Source organism: Microtus ochrogaster, chromosome 4 (genome assembly GCF_000317375.1).
Source record: "Microtus ochrogaster isolate Prairie Vole_2 chromosome 4, MicOch1.0, whole genome shotgun sequence".
Lineage (NCBI taxonomy): Eukaryota > Metazoa > Chordata > Mammalia > Rodentia > Cricetidae > Microtus > Microtus ochrogaster.
In genome coordinates, this window is record NC_022011.1 from 871005 (window position 1) to 878141 (window position 7137).

The window sequence follows — 7137 nt, forward strand, 5'->3', positions numbered from 1 at the left end:
CACTCAGCCACAGTTGGCACATATAAGAAGGAATTTTATGGATTCTATGTTCATAGAAATATGTATCAAAATTAGTAATTGATCTCAGTGGACATATAGCTGCATAGCCTGTAAATTTAAATATAGATTATCATAAATTATCTTTTAAAGGTACAACAAAGTGAATGGGCAACAAAAAGTGGACTTGGTAGTTGGGCCTCGGCCATCAAGCACCAACATGTCTTAAAGACAAAGGAAAAAGACTATTGGAATGCATGTGACATAACAGCAGAAGTGAGAAATCTTGGGGGAAAGAAAGGGAGCCAGCCAGTGGGCATAAGAAGCAGGGAAGATAGTGAGGGAGCTGGCTAATGACCGACATGCTCAAAATGCCATACTAAACCCATGACTTTGCATACTAATGCTCCAATTTAATAATTTGGATTTTATTTACAGCTAATATATTGAATTACTTTAATTCCTCAAAGAGAGAAAAACTGTTATTCCTCAGTCCCTCTACACGTAGACAGTAGGGCAAGCTTAACTGAGTGCATCTACCAATCAGTGCAACTTGCTCAACTTTAAATCAAGTCATGAGTCTTCCTACCCAAACTGAACTAGAAGGGCTTGGTTTGCCCCACTCCAGCAATTTTTTCCTTTGGTTTTAAGTTTTTTCTTTAGCTTTTCTGTCTCTTTACTAAGACCCATCCTCTAGCTTATTCCAGTTCAAAAAAGCTTCCTTCTGGGCATCATTTGCTTGTTGTTGACGTTAAGGAGTAGACGGGGCAGCATAGAAAAGACAGGCAAACAGCCAAATGTTGAATCCACTACCTGTGACTCACGAGCTTCCTTTCTTGTCATTTATACTATGACGTTGCTCGCGTGCAAGTAGAAGTTTTCAGTGTCTCTAAGTTTCACCATGGATTTGGATTTTATTAGCACTCAATTGATATAAAGTAATTAAATATTATAAACATGTACACCACGTATGTACATCTCATTTTACACAAGCTGCCTTGTTATACCAAGACTATTAACATTCCGACATCCAAAAAAGGCATTCTGTTGCTATTGGTGATGAGCTAACAAGTGGTTCTTCCATAAAGTCATTACAGCATTGAGCATTTGTTGTTGGCTCATATGGCACTAAGGACTGCACCCAAAACAAAAAGGTTGCAGTCTTTTCCATGGCATATTTGCTACTGTAACTGCATGAGGCTATAAATATAAATAAATGCCCAGGCCCATGATCACAGCGGCCACTTGTGCTTAAGAGAACTGTCAGAAGCCTTGGTTGACAGGGCAGGTGATTAGCGGGGCTTTATGGGAGGCTGAATCTGCATTTTACTCCATTCATGCAATCAGAAACCAGAATGTTCCTGAGCTTTTTTGGGTGGATAACAACAAATTAGGAATTTCTAATTGTCTTCTCTCTAAGGGTCCTCTCCCAAGCAAGTAGCAAAGGCATTAGCTACAAAGCATTGCTCATCGAGGGTGATGATAACTTGTTGTGAAATTAAGAGCACTTTACCTTAGAACAGCTTCGATAGCTAGAGGCATCAAATCTAAGAAATGTACTCCGGGCTGTAATAATTGCTGGCTGCCCTGGGACATGGCTTCAAGGCCAGAGCAGTCGCGGCTTTATGCAAGCACGTCTCTAATTACTGAAAAACCTGTGTAGCATCTCCATGTTAATCAGTCTCTAGGAGACCTCGGCTTTACGTGGTTAGTGAGGATTTGTGGCACTTTTCTTTTCCTGTTATTAAAGCTGATATTTCACAAGGAAGAAACTATCTCCAGATAACAGTCAAAATGCAAAGTTTCAGTCATAAAAGAAAATGACAAGATGATGCTGAGCCTATTCCACAGAGAAGGCCAAACGAGGAAAAAAAGCAACACATCAAAGTCAGGGGAAAATTCAGAAATAAAAAGGCACGACTCTGAAATATTCACAAAAAGACTCAACAGTTGGCCCATAGAATCAAGAGGTTATAGTGTAATTAATTTAAGTGCTTGTACAATTATGGAAATAAACATTTCATGCACAAATGCAAGCTGAATTATACATAATTATGAAAGTACTAAACTAATTGGAACATTTGAATGAATATAACAGAGGCCAAATTGCCTCTTAAACCACGATGGGGTGCTTTGCATATACTGTGTGCATACATGACAAATACTAACTGGAAACGAGAGAATTTGGACACCTACCTCCCTCAAGTTAGGATTTTTTTTTAACAGCTCTTGCATGGTGCACACACATTATAAATCTAACGCCATGAAGTTATACAGAAGAAACTGAAGGGTGGGTCCAAATGGCGATGCCAAGTTTAATTGATCGATTGATGGCGATTGAAGAAGCAGGGTCTCAGGTTCCAGACTCAGACCTCCCTCCCACTCTGCCACCTGCCATATTCTCAGTGGTCCAGGCTCCGTGGGACAATGTTGAGCAATTGGGACACAGAATCAGCAGCCTCAGTCTGTGAGGCAGAGACCACACTCAGCTGGGACGCAGCGGTTGGCATGTGGGGCATGTGTGCTCTCTCTCTCGCACCTCAGATTTCAGCTTGTCTGGACTCCCGCAGACCACTTTCCACTTTCTAAAACTTGTTCATGTACATCTTTTTTCTGTCACCTGATGGCATGAAGACTATACAAATGTTTATAATTTCTTAGTAGATGTAGGCAAGCCTCCTTTTCGAAAGGAAGAAAAACAGATGACAGCAGTCAAAATCTTTCCATTTTCCATCTTTCGCTCAAAAATTACATTTGACAGAGAGATTGAGCCTGGCTGATGTCTGACTTCAGAAAAGCAGTCTGATGAAGCCACAGAACATTGTAGCATGGTGATATTTTGCCAGTCCTCCCACTGGTAAAGTCTTGCTAACCCAAATTAATCTGTTGTCACACGGAACCATTGTCTCCAGGACATTGCCATTCCATGGGATGAGGGGCTGAGTTAGTTCACACTAGCAGGCCTTACGTCACTGGCTTCTTGGACCATGTGTGTGCACTGCTTTGTCTTTACGTAAATTATTGCTGTATCATTCATTTCTAGTCTGTCATCCATATGCTTCAGTATATAGTACCCCCACGGCCCTACTATCTTACTGTGAACACTTTCACTTACACATGCATGCACGTGTGTATTTGAGGGTGTGTGTTGCTAGGGTTCAAGTCATTCTAAACATGAACTCTACCACCAAGCCATGAGCCCGTTCTTCCCATTCTATGCTGCCTACGACCCCCTTATTCTGATTGACTGTTGTTGCTGTATCCCTTGTAATGAGGTTTGGACTCAATAAAGAGATAAATAAATGCTCTGTGTTAATATTCCCAGAGAGTCTTCGGAACTCTTCACGGATAATGTCATTCAGTGATTTAAAGTCCTACATATTTTATCCCATTATGAGAACACTTTTCTTTTTCACCCTGGGTTACACATCAATATTGACATAAATCCATATACTGGTGTCTTGTGGAGTCTTGTTAACACAGCTCTTCTAAGGTTAAAAATATGGTTCAGTCCTGATTGCTCTTCGAGCTGATGAGGGAGGGGGACTTGATGGGGGAGGGGGAGGGAAATGGGAGGCGGTGGCGGGGAAGAGGCAGAAATCCTTAATAAATAAATAAATAAATTTAATTAAAAAAATATGGTTCAGTGGTAGTCCTTACCTAGTATGAAACCTTGGATTTGATCCCTAGGATGAAGAAGAAGGAGAAGGAGGCCAGCAGAAAAAGAAGGAAGAGGAAGAAGAGAAGAACGAGGAAACCTTTTTTCCCTTAACTATTTTCTTCCAGCATTCTTCATATGGGACTCAAATCCAAGCTGCAGGAGAGAGGCTGGTCACAGGACCAGAGACCCTTCCACTCGGGTCTTTTGACCCCACAGCTTTATTTGAGCTCTTCATTCTATACAGCCCAGTTCTTAAGCAACGTCTGTGTACCTGTGCTCCACAGAGCCATCTGCCTTTCAAGCCCAGCATGGCATAAATGCCCAGTGAATCTCTGTAGAACTGAAAAGTGGACAGAAGTTGGCTTCCAGGAGTAGGTACAATTTAGACTATAGCTGCAGATCTAGCTGTAAGTCAATTTTACAGAAGCATATGGGAGAATTCTAAAATCTGCTTTGCCTCTGCACATGTATTCACAGGCTATGCATGTGTGAATACATACACACACAGTGTGCAACAATGAAGGAAAAGCATTTCTCTTTGCAGCAGAGCTCTCTGGGAGAATGTCAGTGTCAATGTCAGGCCACGTGACTGGGGTCACTGACATACATAATAAACCAGGATATAAAAACCAAGTGCTGAGAGGCTCGAGTCACTCACTGAGAGGTAAAGAGGGAGAAGCCACAGGACTGTCAAAGCATCAGAGCCAACTAGAGCTATTGTTTCTTTCTTTCTTTCTTTCTTTTTTTTTTTTTTTTTGGATTTTTGAGGCAGGGTTTCTCTGTAGCTTTTGGTTTCTGTCCTGGAACTAGCTTTTGTAGACCAGGCTGGCCTCGAACTCACAGAGATCCGCCTGCCTCTGCCTCCCGAGTGCTGGGATTAAAGCCGTGCACCACCACCGCCCGGGTAGAGCTACTGTTTTGAAGATGCAATCTCTTTGTGTAGCCTACCTAGCTCCAAACCCTCAATGCTCCTGCATCAGCCTCTCAAGTACTGAGTTACATGCATACTACCCGGCTCTGAAGCAACATGTTCAAGGTTTGGACACTATATTGTCATTTGCTGAGTCTGCCTAATTTGCCCAGAGTCACACATCGAGTGAAATTGTACTCTGCTCTGTAGGAATCCTGAATCAGAGGCAGGAAGCCAGCAAGTTCTGTTCCTCGACGGGCCTTGCTTTTGTTCATGCCTTGAGTTCTTGCCTTGACTTCCCTCAATAACGGGCTGTGATCTAGAGGTGCAAGCCAAATAAACCCTTTGCTGCTCAAGATGCTGCTGGTCAGGGGTTTTTATCCACAACGGAGCAAACTAGGATGGCTAGCAAGTGTCTAAGGGATCAACAGTGCGGGACAGTGCTCAGTGAGATGGAGATAAGGGTCTCCTGACACTCAAGGGAGATGGCCAGCCAAGGAGGGCGGACGCTTCCCCCACCTTCATGTGTGTGAGGCAGCTAATTGGAGCTGGTTTAGATTAACAGAAGAGGTTAGCATAGGTATACATAAGTGGGGGTAGCAAGAGATGTGAGCTTGCTTTTGTGTTATTAGCTGTTTTGCCAAAGAGAAAGCTGGGAACACAAGAAGATTAGTAAGCATCCCAAGGCTGGCATTGATGTCTAGCTGGTACCAGTTTCCACAGACTGTGGCAGGTAAATCCTGACAGTTTATCTGAACATAAAGACTCAGTCTCCCCAAGTTCAGTCTTAAAGGTAGTGGAAAAATAGGATTTCTTTTAAAGAGATAAAGGCAGTTTTATTGTTTCTGAATATGGTTTTAGATTCTAGATTTATCTTGTCCTTGCTCCCGAAGCCAGTGGAGCAGAGCTGGGGTTGCCTGGGAATAATGGTTTGGACAGCATCCAGAACTTGGAAAGAAACTTGCTAGGCACCCGGAGTTACAGTCAGATAGCCACTAGAAAAGAAGTTTAGCTTCCTCTGTCTCTGTTGTAAATACATCTCTTTTACTCTATGGATGATACATTTTCTAGCCTACTAAACAATAATGCATGGACTACTAACATTTCATTCTATAAATGTCACATTTCAAACTCTCCTCTTGTTCTGAACTTCCTTTCCCTTCCATTTACACTTCTCTTAAATAGACCGCATATTGTTCATTTAAGTGAAGTGAGACCATATTCTAACATCAGCACCTTATTTATTTTTTAATGAGATTTAATTAACTTGAATAAAATGCTTTCCTTTTTATTAATCCCTATCATTCTTAGACATAATCTCTATCCTTGATTTAACAATTACTGTGCAGACAGCATTTCATACAAATTATTTTATTCAATGCTCTTCCCATTGTTATATACCAATTACTAGCAACTTCATTATATAAGGAAATAGACTGAGACTTAGAAAATGTAATTGTTTTGCCCAAGAGTAGATGACTTAGAAGAGAAACGCTAAAAGGGTAACTACAGCCTACAGTTCACAATCCCAGATCGGAAAAGACAATGTTCCCTTGAGCTAAAGATGGTTACTGTCTTTCTCATCCCTTCCTAAAACATATATCCATTTTAATAGCAGTATTTTGAAGACTACCATCACCTATTATTGCAATATAATAGCTATAAGTAATGAATTATAGTTTATAGTTTTAATGGTTAGTTTTGGCTGCCAACTTGACTGAATTGCAGACTGCCTAGAACCTTGCAAAGGCACACTTATGGCTGGCCAAGACAGTATTTCCTGAGCAAACCAACGTGTGGAGATGCAAACTGAGTCAGGAGACTTGTTCTGCATCTGTGCTGTGCTGTGCCTGCCATGGGCTGGGCCCTAAAGAGCTGAGAAAGCAGAAGTGGGAGCTCATGGGTCTATGCTTGTTGAGTTGGTGTGTTTCTCCGCTGCTGCCCAAGGACACCAGACTTCAGTTTCTTCAATTTTTGAATCCAAGGTGTCCAGGAAGTATTCAGGCCTCAGTCTTGAATAGATGTTACATCATTGGACTTCCTCTTAAAACGTCCAGCTTCTTCATTTGAGAATTTACAGCTCTCCTGACTCTGCAGCCTCCAGAAGGCACTGTGCTGATTTTAGTCTTGTATCATTTAAGGTAGTCTAATAAATGTCTTCTTATATTCTGTTGGTTAGGTTTTCAGCCTAATCCTGATTACTAATATAATCATGCTCCTTCCTCAGATCAGGAGTTCATCCATGGGCTATTCGAGTGGTGTTCTGAGCCTCACCATCCTCGCCACCTTCCTCAGTTACTGTGCCCTATTTCCATCCCCGCTCACAGCTGCAGGTCACATCATCCCCCTCCTCCTTCCTACTACAGGTTGAGCTCTCAATCTGGAGGTTCAGTTGTGCTGTATTACATGATGTTAGAAAAAGGTGTTCATTAGCACAGAAGGGGCCATGGGTACAGTTCTTAGACCCCAAAGAATGCATAAGAAAATGTGGTATATTTACACAATGGAGTACTACACAGCAGAAAAAAAATACATTTTGAAATTTGCAGGCAAATGACTTGATCTAGAA